At 42.9% G+C, this 12,534-nt stretch overlaps 1 protein-coding gene across 1 annotated transcript in view; it reads right to left on the bottom strand.

Moving 5' to 3' along the window:
* The window catches only part of LOC131253722 (ABC transporter A family member 7), a 54,305-nt gene that overhangs the window by 24,376 nt on the left and 17,395 nt on the right, over positions 1–12,534 (bottom strand). The window lies entirely within an intron of this gene.

Below are 12,534 nucleotides of genomic sequence, written 5' to 3'. Positions count from 1 at the left end.
CAACATAATTAAAATATTAATCCACTCACAAACCTCACCATCTAAAAAACAATCTAGAAGGTTGTAAAAGTGGAAGTTGGATTGAAGATACATGAGTAGACCAAAATAATAACTAAGGTTATCAGTTAACAGAAAAGAAACCATTCTAACTTGATTAGGGAAAACTGAAGATCAACTGTTAGATGAATTGAATAATACAACTCCATTTTAATCCTAGGAAGTGCATTTTAATACAACTTATGAATTGAATAAGCACTAATCCTCCTAGCTTCTCTGCATAAGAGAAAAATAAATTTTTCTATAGGAAGTTCCTACAGAAGCATTGTTTGAATTATCTCCAATGTTATTGCAATATCTCCAATATTATTGTTATCTCCAACTTGGCGATACCAATAACACCGGTAGTATTAGAAATTCCAAGCATCATCAATGTATCACTAAGTATCGCCAACGTATCGAATATTTTCAATTGTGTAAATTCCAGGTGTCGCTTGTATTGCCAATGTATCTATATCTCCAATATTTACGACTATGTAAATTCTCGGTGACACTTGTATCAAAAGTGTATCAGTGATTTTCAATAATATTGCCAACATATAGATATCACAGAAAGTTTGCTAATTAAAAGAAATTCTATTTCAAAAAATTTTATGAGCACATTGTTGTATGCAGTTTTCAATTTGTCGTTGCTAATATTGATAATATCTCAATATCTTCGTTATCACAACATACGCGATATCAAGACCACGATCTTTCATTTCATTTCTAGTTGTTGATATTTCTTGGCAAAATATCGTGAGTAGTCAATATTCTAAAATATCGATGGATGTTTGGATGGATGATTGGATGGTTAGATGGGATGGTTAGACTGTTTCTTACGACGACATATGCTTTTAAGCCCCTATTAAATGGAAACTTATTATGTATACATTCTTTTTGCAAATTTTTTATTCCTAAATATGCAAATATATGTATTTTAGCATCTCCTGAAGTTTCACTGAAAATTGTATTGTTTTTCCCATGTTTTCCTACATTTCCAATTATCAGCAATATTATCGGCAATATCGATACTATTTCTATATCCCCGGCCAACAAAACTTATAGCAATACCGATACTTAAATATTGTACGGAAGTGCATTTTACTAATAAAGTTCATCATTGTGTTGTTCTTGCAATTTTGTAGATATTAAGGGATGATTTCTAGATGATGTCATTCTTGTAAGGTTTTGAATTTAAGAAGATCCTAGAAACTCTATAAATCACTCTGATAGTTCAGAGCCTTTAGGATACTTATTCAAATTTCATGTGGTAAAGGAAAATCTTCAATTAGACTACTTCCAAGATAGCACAACTACGGGCATGAACAATATGGGGATTAGGTAACGATTTCTAAATATAGGAAGCAGATTATCACAATTCAAGAACAAGCACCAGAATTGGTGCAAGACATGAAATTAAATATGAAGTGCAAGAGATCAAGCTTGTGATTATACCAATATTAAACAATCCCAAAATTCAACATCCTACATACTATCAAACACTCAAAAGGAGGAATCTATGGAGGTCCAAGCCTACAACTTTAGGGCTGGATCAAATAAAATTATAAGCCAAACAAGCCCAAAAGAGTGTAAGAATCATCCATTCTTGCAAAGGATTGTTCCCAACTCAAGAGATTCACTAAGTTTCAATTTGGGGGAAAAACCTAGGGTTTGAAAATTGGGGATAATTGGGATTTGGGACTCTTTAGGGTTAGGGATTTGGATTAAGGGGTTTTTTTGGTCAAAAGAGAAGGAATAGAGGAAAAAGAGAACCTGCGACAAGGCACGCACGCAGGGCAGCAAATGGGCTTGGACGCACGTGCGTGACAAGTCGTCCGCACGTGTGTGGGGCCCATAAAGTCGGAAACCGACTTCTAAGCTAGGATCGGCCAAGGATAGGCTGCCTCCATACCAAGTTGCACGTTGATCCATCGCAAGGTGTGTGCATAGTACTCTGCCGAAGTTTCAGCCCCTAAGATGGGCCAGAATCTGAAAATTTGCTTGTGCACTGCTGTAGGAGAAAACGTGGATGTGAAAAAGGGTGAAACTGATGGTGAAAGGAGTGTAGAGGGTGATGGATGTGATGCGTAAGAAGACGGAAATGATTTGGAGCGGATGTGGCTTTGCACCATGGTAGTTAACTCTTCGAGGGATGACTTCGCACTCAATTCGATTCTTCAACCCAAAGAGAGAGAGGAAGAAACGCAAGAATTTTTATTCATCAAATATCATCCCAATACCTACATGGGATTGCTATATTTATAAGAAAACCCTAAACCCAAGAAAAGACAAAATTATCCTTGCGCCATGTGCACGCACTAATACCAAAGCTAAAGCAAATAAAATAACTAATCTAAGTAATTAAAGCCGTTCATGATGTTTCTAATAACAAAAATAGTCAAAACTCAAAATCCTAAATCATCTAAAGTAGTAGACTACGATCATGAGATCCGATGGTAGAATTTATGTGATGATCGGGTCCACTCCAATGCTCCATAACGCAACCCCTAATTATGAGGCCCTCCAAAGATGTCGTCGTCGATTCAAATCGAAAGTGGGGCCCACCTCCTTCTCGAATACGTGCGTAGAGGGAACGTATGCATGATGTCCCCATCAACTGTCCCCGGCTGTGAAGGTTTCGCTACTGGCGAAACAAAACTCCTAAACCGCTCCAAGATGTCTGGATCAAGTCTTTGAAGCTCCTCCTCAGTGAACCACGTATTGTTTGAAGCTGGGCATGACTTCCACTTGACAAGGAACTTTTGAAAACCGCCGTCCAGTGTCGATACAATCTGGTGGTCTAAAATATCCTCTATCTCCTCTCTAGATGTGGGAATGGTAAGTATAGGAGGTGAAGGCTGGGAAGATAGGTCAGGAAGAGGCCATGGGTCAAGGGAAAGATCTGGGGAACTGGGATGGTTAGGTGAAAGGCTGGACAATGTGTCAGCGGTCCACTGAAATGAAACTAGATCCTCCACATTGAATGTAGAGCTAATTCCCATGGAAGGTGGAAGATCTACCACATACGCATTGGGACCGTTTCATTTTATACTTTTGAATGGTCCAACGCTACGCGCGTGTAATTTCTAAACGGTTCCCTAAGGATACTACTCTGACCTGATGCGGACCATCACAGAGTCCCCTATATTGAATTCCTTGAATCGTTTATGTTGGTCTGCAGAAAATTTGTATTGTTCATTATTAGTATTGATCTTTCGCCTAATTTCTTGATGTAATGAATTAATACGATGTGCAAAGGACTCTGCAGACTCTGATGGCCCATGGGACAAGGACATAGGGACAAGATCAAAAGGCTTTCTAGGTTTATAACCAGTAATGACTTCAAAAGGACTTAAACATATGGATCTATTGACAGAACTATTAAATGCAAACTCAGCGATAGGTAGTACAGTGTCCCACGTCCTAGTGTGCTCCCTCACTAAACACCTAAGCAAATTTCATAGGCTCCTATTGACCACCTCAGTTTGACCATCAGTCTGAGGGTGATAGGCAAAAGAAAATTGGAGCCTAGTACTCATCATATGCCATAGTGTCTTCCAAAAATAACTCATGAACCGCACGTCACTGTCAGACACTATGGTTTTTGGTAACCCATGAAGTTTAACAACCTCACTGTAGAACAATTTGGCAATATGGGATGCGTCAGAAGTATTTGAACAAGGGATGAAGTGGGCCATTTTAGAAAAACGGTCCACAACAACAAATATAAAATCGTGTTTTCGAATGGTCTTAGGAAGCCCAAGCACGAAGTCCATACTAATGTTCTGCCAATGGGCGAATGGAATTGGCAAAGGTGTGTATAGTATTATGTTTTTTCTACTTTGCCAGTTGACAAGTATGACATTGCCTTATAATTTTGACTACGTCTTGCTTGAGGCTTGGCCAATAGAATCTATCCTCCGCTAGGGTAATAGTCTTGTCTCGACCAAAATGACTTGTGACCCCTCATGAATGTAACTCCCAGACAAGAAAATCGCAAAGGGAGGTACGAGGTATGCACAAACGGTCACTCCTAAACAAATATCTGTCCAATATCAAATATTCACTGTTAGCTCCTAACGGACTCTCTAAAAGCGATACGTACACAACTCCAAAATTGGGGCACCCAAAATAATCCTCTGACACGCTCGAGCCCCGTGACTTCAACACCATGGAATCGCGTAACGCGACTCAATGACTCAACGCGTCGGCAGGCTTATTCTCTACACCGGCCTTATGCTTAAGTACAAAAGTATACTCTTGAAGGGACTGGACCCACTTGCCGTGCCTAGGGTTTAATTTCTTCTGAGAGTTCAGATATCTCAAGGCCTTGTGATCTAAGAACAAGACGAATTCTTGCGGCAATAGATAGTGACGTCAGTGGCGCAACAAGTGCACTACCGCATAGAATTCTTTGTCATAGGTAGAGTATTTTTACTTCGCCTCATTCAGTTTCTCACTAAAAAATGCGACAGGGTGCCCTTCCTGACTAAGTACTCCTATATCAACTCCTAGCACATCGCATGCGACTTCAAAAACTTTCGAAAAATCCAGAAGTTGCGTGACTAGACTTGGTCATCTTAGCCTTTATCTCATTAAAGGCCTTCGAGGCTACCTTCGTCCATTGAAACTCTCCTTTTTTTTATGCAATCCATGACGGGAGCCATAATGGAACTGAAGCCCCAAATAAACCGCCTATAGAAGGTGGTCAAGCCGTGAAAGCTACGCACCTCATGAATATTGTGGGGTTCAAGCCAATTGATAATGGCCTTGACTTTCTCGGGATCTACCGACACACCCTCAGATGACACAACAAAACCTAAGAAGATAATACTACTAGACATAAACACACACTTCTTTAGGTTGGCGTACAATTTTTCAGCTCTAAAGATCCCATAAACCTACCTCAAATGGTTGAGGTGTTGTTCCTTAGTCACGTTATAAATCAGGATATCATCAAAGTAGACGACCAAGAACTTCCTCATGAAGGGCCTCAACACTTGGGTCATCACACGCATGAAGGTACTCAGGGCGTTAGTCAGCCTGAAAGGCATAACTAGCCACTCGTATAGCTCATCCTTTGTCTTGAAGATCGTCTTCCACTCGTCGCCAGGGCGTATACGGATTTGGTGATAACCACTTTTGAGGTCAATTTTGAGAAGATAGTAGCGTTGGCTATCATGTTCAACATGTCATCAAGACGCGGTATGGGAAACCGATAATTGATTGTGATTTTGTTGATGGCCCCATTATCAATACGCATCCTCCATGTGTCATCCTTCTTAGGTGTAAGAAGGGCGGGCAAGGCACACGGGCTTATGCTCTGTCAAATAAAACCCTTTTCTAGGAGCTCATCAACCTACCTTTTCAACTTTGCATGCTCCTTTGGGTTCATCTTGTAATGAGGGAGGTTTGGTAGAGTCACCCCAGGGACTAAATCAACGGCATGCTGTAAATCCCTTATAGGGGGAAGCTCATCCGGTAGATCATCAGGAAAGACATCACAAAACTCATTCACTACTGGAATGGCCTCAGTGGATAACTCAACACTGGCCACTAGTACACTCTCCCTAGCCACAAGGGCGTACACCTTCGTGTCTAACTCAGTCTCTCGTTCAAAGTCTTTGGCATTTAGAATATGGAGAGGCTTAGACTTTGACTTCGATTCCTTCAATTCCTTGGGGCTGCTCGCACCACTCTTTGTGGTGGACTCCTTTCCAGTCGTGTTTTTGGGTGGGAAAGGATTTAGTTTGACTTTCTTGCCTTCAAACCAAAATGTACACACATTCGAATGACCAAATATGGTGACATCCCTGTCATAAAGCCAGGGCCTACCCAAAATAATGTGGCCAACATTCATGGGAACAACATCACACCAAAGTGGGTCTTTATATGATCCAAACTGAATAGGAACAAGATAATGGTGCGAGACTGGAATGGAAGTATCATCAACCCAAGACACTCTATAGGGTTGAAGATGGGCTTCATCAAGCTTCAAGCCCAAACAGTTCACAGTGTCAGTTGATGCCACATTGGCACAACTACCACTATCCACGATCATCTTGCAACTCTTATTACCACATTTTGCGTAGGTATAGAAGATTTTGTTACGGCGCCAATCGTCGATATTCTTCGCTTGTGCAAAGGCACAACAAACAACTGCAAGTGTCGCAGTCTCTTGCACTCCCTCTTCCTCATCATTAGGGATCTCCGTTGGCTAGTATTCTTCCTCCTCACCATCACTTTCTGGGGACACTACTTCTACTTGGCCATCAATAAAGAACACCTTAGTGCCCTCTTTCTGATGCGGACATCAGTGGTGCACCTGTTAGAGTGTACCACAAGAGGAGGCGTCACCAACAGAGTACTAGAGCGGAGGAGTCGATGTGGATGGACGTTGGGTCCATCGGACCCATTTTCTAATGTGTTACGAGTGCAGGAGTGGCATGACCGCACATTGACCATAGATCCATGGGTCGGATTTCACACCTTACCACACAGGTGTTTTAGTTTTAGGCGTTTTTGTTCTTTTCCTTATTTTAGGGACTTTATTACACTTTCTTTACTTTTTCTTTTTTATTATTTTTCTTGTTTTCAGGCGCTTTAGTGCACTTTTACTTTTTCCATAGCTTATATGTTGTGAGAAACCCTATTTTCATGATTATTGAATGAATAGAAATTCGTCTCTTTTCCTCCTATTTATTCAAGAGATTAGGGTTTTAAGATTGACCCTTAGGTGTTGAGGATTCCACCCCGATTTCAAGTTTCTTTTTTTCTAGATCTTCAAAATGCAGGAAAAGGTAAGAATCATCCTCTTTTTCTTTTGACGACAAAAGGACCTATACCTTCTTCATCTCGAACCCTTCATTCTTATAACCCCTTTCGTTCCTTTCTGGATATCCTCTTTCTAGTTTGAACGGAAAAGAGGGATGGTTAGTCAATAGATTCATATCCAAACTTAACTGTGGACCGACTTATGCTAGATCTGGGATATCCTCATATCCCTAGGTCCTCATTTTTTTACTGTTTACGCAATTTTATCATCTTTGTTTTGAAATTTACCTAATCCCTTTGACTGGAAACGGTTAGTTAATTGGTGTATTTATTTGAATATTCTTTAACCTGATTATACATGCATCTAGGATTAGGTCATCACATGTCCCTACATCAAATTTGATATCAGAGCCCAGTTTTAGCTTAGGTTAGTTTATTGTCAATCCGTCTTTGTAGTGAAAATTTTCTACAAAAACCCTTTACCCAATCCTGCGAAGGGGACATATTTTGTTGAGTTTAATCAGCCCTTTTTCCTAGGTTTTGTTGAGTCCCCATATAGATCTAAGTCATATAAGGTAGTTGCATTGCATTGGTGTCGTCGTTTTTACCCCTTTCTCGCACATAGATCTATAACCATTCGCTTGTCATTCCTGGTGCATGCCCACGTGCACTGGTCGTGGGTTTGGTCTCCATTACACCATGGACTCCGATCAATTTACCAAGGCTATAGAGGGCCTAACTAAGAGAATAAATCAACAGTTTCAAACCTTTAGGGATAATATCGCGCAGCAGTTTGCGCATCAGGATGGTAGGTTCACGTGTTTAGAGGAGAGTTGTGCGTCTAGATGCTGGTATTCCAACCACCACTGTAGGTGGAGCCCAGGCGACCCTCGACACCGGGGTTGTCGATCAGTCCCAAGTTGTGGGCCCTGATCTGCTAAGGGATGGTTTAGGCGCAGACCAGGCCCGTGGGCTTGGCAAGAGACATAATGGGGTGTATCCATTACCACCCACACACAAACATGATCCTGTTCTTTCCGCCCAATAGGAGGGCCATGATGGGTGCATCGTCAGCACCCCCAGAAATATCATGAGCATGAGGACCCTGTTTCTAGGGTCATGAAGGGCATCAAGGTTGACGCCCCAGTTTTGATGGGAGATTGGACCCCAAAGATGTGGAGCGTCGCCGTGAGCGATCTGGAGAAGGACCAATTCTCTTTTGGACTGAGATGAAAGAGTTGTTGCGAGAGAAGTATGTTCCCATTTCTTACAGGCAGAAGCTGTTGGATCAATGATGCAAGACATGAAATTTAAGTATGATGTGCAAGATTTCAGGCTTTAGATCACAATAGTTCAGAAACAATTACACAAAATTCCACATCCCACACAAAAGTTCAAACATTCAATCAAGGGGAATCTTATGCGGGTCCAGGCCTACACATGCTAGGGTTGGATCAATCAAAATTATAGACCAACCAAGAATCAAAGGAGGGTAAATTCATCCACACATGCACAGAAATAATTCCCCCAATCCAAGGGATTTAGAAATTTCAATTCGGGAAACCTTAAGGTTGAAGAAAGGGCATAAAATTGAGGATTTGAGTAATTTAATGTTAGGTTTAGGGATTTTGGGTGAAAGAGGAGTGAAAGAGAGGAGAAACGAACCAGATAAGTACTGCACGTGTGGACAGCAGCAATGGCCCAGACGCACGTGCATGTGATCCGGCTGCACGTGTGTGGGGCCCACTATTCAGAAAAATGCCACCTTGGCCCTGGTCGGCCAGCGATGGACTCCAAAACCCCCAAATTTCAGCTCGATCCGATGCACAGTTTGTGCGTAGTGCTCCGCCGAAGTCTCAGCCCTCCTGCAGAGCCAGATTTTGGAAATCTACTGTAGAGAGTAAAATGACTGTAATAGAGGATGGATTTGAAGCGTAGATGATTATAGGAGAAGAGAAATATGGATGGAAGATAGTGGGAGCGAATCGAGATAGGTGTGGCTTCGCACCAGGGTAGTCAGCCCTTCGAGGAAGGGAGGGTTTCGCACCCAATTGAATCTCCACAACTCAGAAATTTAGAGCAGAAGAAAAACACAGCAATTTTATTGATCTTTATTGAATGAAAAAGACTACAAGGGGTGCCTATTTATAATAAAACCCCATACCCCAAAACTCGCGCCATGTCCGCAACCTATTACTTGGCGACGACGTAATAAAAAATAACAACTAATCAAAGCAATCTAAACCATCCATGATATTCATAATAACAATAATAAGCAAAACCCAAACTACTAGATTAATTAGAATAGTGGGTCACGATCATGAGAACCCATAGTGGGATTCACATGACTATCGAGTCCAGTCCAATGAACTAAAACGCAGCCCTCTAACTAGGAGGCCCTCCCTGAACGTCGTCATCGATCCAGATCGATGGTGGGGCCCTCCTCCTTGCGTACGTGCGAGAGGGGGGGGTGCATGTGCGCGAGATGTCCCCATCAATCAATGGCACATGTTGCGCCAAGGATCCATGACGGTGACAGAATACATCACCAAGTTCGATGAATATATGATGAGGTGGATTGTGGATGAGGACCCTGCTGTGGTTCTCCCGTTTCCGTATGGGCCTCAGGCCTGAGCTTCAATGGGAGCTCACACATGGTCACCATTCTGGAACATGCTTACCAGGTGGTGCAAGAACTGGAGCACTGTGTCCACCAGTCCAATGTGAGGGGATTGATTTTCGACCTACTATGCCTAGAGTAGCTCTATAGGGAGCGAGACCTCAGGTCGGAATTCAACCCAGAGCTCAACCTAGTACTCAGCCAGTCAACAAAGATCGAAGTAATAATATGATTGGATTACGTACTAGGCCCGCGAAGCCATGGTAGTGCTACCGCTATGGTGGCATGGGTCACATCGCTGCCAAGTATTCAAATAAGGGTGGGTGCATTGCCTTTGTTTCCGAACACCCCACAGAAGGAGAAGTGGCAGATAAAGTTGATGGTGACCAGGGTGATGAAGAGATCATTATCCCCTCCCTTACCCCGGCTAGTGATGCCGAGGATAATATTGTGGAGACTATCCCACTTACAGTGGTGAGGTGCACTTTAACCCAGATGAAGGAAAGCGAAGATTGGCGCAGAACCACCATTTTCCACACTTACGCCAACTGTGGAGAAAAGAGTTGCAAAGAGATCATAGACAACGGGAGCTGTGAGAATGTAGTTTCCCCAGTTACTTTGAGTCGCCTAGGGTTGAAGCCGGTCCCTCACCCCAACCCATACAGAGTTTCTTGGGTGGATGCGACATCCCTCCCTATGACCCAGCGATGCCTTGTTCCGATTGAGTTTGGACCATACAAGGACAAGTTGTGGTGTGATGTGGTCATAATGGATGTTGGCCATATCATCTTAGGAAGGCCATGGCTCTATGAAAAAGATGTCACAATATTTGGGCGTACAAATAATTAAGAGTCAAAGGGCGCCTTAGTCGAAGTCTCTCCACATCATAGATGCTAAGGAGTTTGAGAGAGAGACTAAGGCGGGGACTATGGTGTACGGCCTACTGGCTAGGGAGAGTACACTTGAGGTTGCTATGGGGATACCCCAGGACGCTCGTCCGGTCCTAGAGGAGTTTCGGGATGTCTTCCCTAAGAACCTTTCGGATGAGCTTCCACCGATGCGAGACATTCATCATGTGATAGATCTCGTCCCAGGGGCGACCCTACCAAACCTCCCTCACTACAGAATGAACCCCACCGAGCACGCCGAGTTGAAGATGCAGGTGGATGAATTGCTTAAAAAGGGATTTATTCGTGAGAGTTTGAGCCCGTGTGTCGTGCCCACGTTTCTTACGCCCAAGAAAGACGGCAAGTGGTGCATGTGTATTGATAGTAGATTCATAAACAAGATCAATGTCAAGTGTCGGTTTCCCATCCCAAGGCTTGATGACATGCTTGACATGATGACCACCTCTACTATCTTTTCGAAAATTGACCTCAAGAGTGGTTATCACCAAATTCGTGTTCACCCAGGAAATGAATGGAAAGCTGCCTTCAAGACAAAGGACGGGCTGTACGAGTGGCTGGTGATGCCCTTCAGGTAAACCAATGCCTCAAGTACGTTTATGAGGATGATGACCCAGGTGCTGCGACCCTTTATGGGCAAGTTTTTAGTTGTGTACTTTGATGATATCCTCATCTATAGTACGTCCTCTAGCCAACATATCGAGCACTTAAGGCAAGTCTGCAACGCTTGACACGCAGAAAAGCTCTATGCAAACCTCAAGAAGTGTTCCTTCTTGACCTCCCGTGTTATCTTCTTAGGGTTCGTTGTATCGTCAGAGAGTATGTCTGCAGACCTTGAGAAAGTTAAGGCCATTGTCAATTGGCCTGAGCCGCGTACCATACACGACGTGCGAAGCTTTCACTGCCTGGCTACGTTTTATCAACGATTCATCCGTGGATTTAGCTCAATTATGGCTCCCATCACAGATTGCATACGAAAAGGGGAGTTTCAATGGACTAAAGCCACAGCACGGGCTTTCTCGGAAATTAAAAAGAAGATGATGGAAGCGTCAGTCATGTGTCCACCTGACTTTACCAAAGCCTTTGAGGTAGCATGTGACGCGTCAGGAATTGCCATAGGCGAAGTGTTAAGCCAAGAGGGACATCCTATGGCCTTTTTCAGTGCGAAGCTGAACGAGGCTAAACAACGCTAATCCACTTATGACAAAGTGTTCTATGCAGTTGTGCAATCATTGCGCCATTAGCGACATTATTTATTACCGCAAGAATTCGTCTTATTCTCTGAACATGAGGCCTTAAATATTTGAGCTCTCAAAAGAAGAGCCCTAAGCATGCCAAGTGAGCACAATTTCTTCAAGAGTACACGTCTGTGCTTAAGCACAAGGCCAAAAAAGAGAATAAGGTTGCTGACGCGCTTAGCCGTCGTATCATGACGCTGCAATCCATGAGTATTGAAGTTACAGGCTTTGAGCAACTCAAGGGTGAGTACTCAAATTGTCCTGATTTTGGGATCATTTATGCATCATTGTCTAGTGACCCGCCCTCGAGGACTGCGGAGTTCGTCCTTACAGATGGATATCTTTGTCAAACAACCATTTACTCTAAAAGCTTAAGCTGTCAGAGTGTGATTTATCAATGTATATCAAGGGACTCTATCACTTTAACACGCAGGAACTCCGCACAGGAACATACTGACAAAGGTGGAGGGACACTCACACCATAAATACGCCGAACCTGATTTTCCTGACCCCCCATGGGAGAATAATATATTAGCGAGGCATATTTGCTGCTCTCGAGATTAGAACATAGGACCTTCCTCTCTGATACCATGTCAAAGCAACCATTTCCTCCAAAAGCTTTTGTCAGAGTGTGGTGTATCAATGTATATCAAGGGACTTTATCACTTCAAACCCCAACACCCCCCCCCACGTGCGGGGTGGGAACTCTGCACAGGAACATATTGAATATTGATAAGGGTGGAGGGACACTCACACCATAAATAGCCGGGCTTGATTTCCCAGTCCTTGGGCTAGATCCTGACCCCCTGTGGGAGAATAATATATTAGCGAGGCATATTTGTTGCTCTCGAGATTAGAACATAGGACCTTCTGCTCTGATACCATATCAAACAACCATTTACTCTAAAAGATTAAGCTGTCAGAGTGTGATTTATCAATGTATATCAAGGGACTCTAT

Source organism: Magnolia sinica, chromosome 1 (genome assembly GCF_029962835.1).
Source record: "Magnolia sinica isolate HGM2019 chromosome 1, MsV1, whole genome shotgun sequence".
Lineage (NCBI taxonomy): Eukaryota > Viridiplantae > Streptophyta > Magnoliopsida > Magnoliales > Magnoliaceae > Magnolia > Magnolia sinica.
This window is presented reverse-complemented; position numbering and strand designations above follow the sequence as displayed.